This window comes from Hyalella azteca, unplaced genomic scaffold (assembly GCF_000764305.2).
Source record: "Hyalella azteca isolate HAZT.00-mixed unplaced genomic scaffold, Hazt_2.0.2 contig12307, whole genome shotgun sequence".
Lineage (NCBI taxonomy): Eukaryota > Metazoa > Arthropoda > Malacostraca > Amphipoda > Hyalellidae > Hyalella > Hyalella azteca.
Window position 1 is genome coordinate 77,122 of NW_025942267.1, and position 2,032 is coordinate 79,153.

The following is a 2,032-nucleotide window of genomic DNA, read 5'->3' on the forward strand; positions in this document are numbered from 1 at the left end:
GGCCAGAGTACGGACTCTTCGTGAGGGATCACTGTCCGTGGTAGGACCGAGGCTCTTTAATGCCTTGCCAAAAGCGCTGAGAGGAGGGGAGTTCACCCTTGCAACATTCAAGAGACGACTGGACAAGTGGTTGAGCAAGATCCCAGACTGTCCAGTAATGGGAAACTATCCTCAGCAAGTGACAAGCAACAGCATCTTGCATCAGCTGGCCCAAATGAGGGCAAATAGACGGAACACGTCCAACGTTACATCCGACGACGACTCGGAGACGGAGGACGACGAAGGCGGCGCATCAGCGTGACCGTGGATTGCGACGTCCTAAAATCATCATAAGGTCATAAGGTAAGGTCGTAAGGATCACACCACTCCCCCAGACACTCCCCCAGACAATCAAACAACTCACGGGGTCACACCACTGACCCAGCCACTCAGACAACTAACGGGGTCACGCCACTCCCCCAGCCACTCAGACAACTAACGGGGTCACGCCACTCCCCCAGACACTGAGACAACTCACGGGGTCACGCCACTCCCCCAGACACTCAGACAACTAACGGGGTCACGCCACTCCCCCAGCCACTCAGACAACTAACGGGGTCACGCCACTCCCCCACACACTCAGACAACTAACGGGGTCACGCCACTCCCCCAGACACTCAGACAACTAACAGGGTCATATGTCCAGCGCATCTTGGCAGGGGCGTCGTTGTTGTTGCAGTTGTAGAGGAAGGGGGCGCCGCCCCCCTGGGGGGCCTCCAGGCAGAACTGCTCGTTGGGGGTGCGGATGAACTCCCGCCAGCACCAGAAGAATTGCTGCATAATTAATAATTGATAATGTAATTAACTGAAATTATTCATATAATTTTAATATAATTACCTAAAATTATTCATATTAATTTTAATATAATTGCCTGAAAGTATTCAAATTGATTTTAGTATAATTAAATTGCAATTATGTGAATAATTATTGATTTAATAAAATAAATAAATGCTCAACATGCAAATAAAAGAATAAGAAAATAATAATAATATGATAAAATAAAAACATTGATTAACACGTGAATACATGAATAATGAACAAATGTTAATATAATGAGCTGAAAATATTGCTTAACACACAAATAACTGAATAAATAACATGAAAACATACAAATGAATGACGCGATGAAAACGGAATTTAGTGAATTGTGTCATCCCCCCGCCCTCCCCGTGACAAGGGTGCTGGATCACCCCCGTGTACTCCCCGTACCTGTGTACTGACCCCGTGACACGGGTGCTGGATCACCCCCCGTGTACTCCACATACCTGTGTACTGCCCCCGTGACAAGGGTGCTGGATCCTCCCGTGTACTCCCCGTACCTGTGTACTGCCCCCGTGACAAGGGTGCTGGATCACCCCCCGTGTACTCCACATACCTGTGTACTGCCCCCGTGACAAGGGTGCTGGATCCTCCCGTGTACTCCCCGTACCCGTGTGCTCCCCGTACCTGTGTACTCCCCCCGTGACAAGGGTGTTGGATCTCCCCGTGTACTCCCCGTACCCGTGTGCTCCCCGTACCTGTGTACTGCTCCCGTGACAAGGGTGTTGGATCTCCCCGTGTACTCCCCGTACCTGTGTACTCCCCCCGTGACAAGGGTGCTGGATCACGGCCCCCGTTGACTTGCCCCCCGTGTCAAGGCATTGGCCCGTGGCTGTATTGCGGATCTGCAAGGCCACATAAATTATTTTTTGCAGTATTCATTTAAAAAAAATATCTCATAAATGCAATGTATAGTTTAAAAACAGGTTAATAAGTTAACGCACACCAATACGTTTGTAAAGAGAGAGATCATTTAATTTAATTAGTCACCATTCATTTACTTATTTCATGTGCATTTTGGCTGTGAGTCAGGGAGTCAGGTCTGAGTGGCTGTGAGTCAGGGAGTCAGGTCTGGGTGGCTGTGAGTCAGGGAGTCAGGTCTGAGTGGCTGTGAGTCAGGGAGTCAGGTCTGGGTGGCTGTGAGTCAGGGAGTCAGGTCTGGGTGGCTGTGAG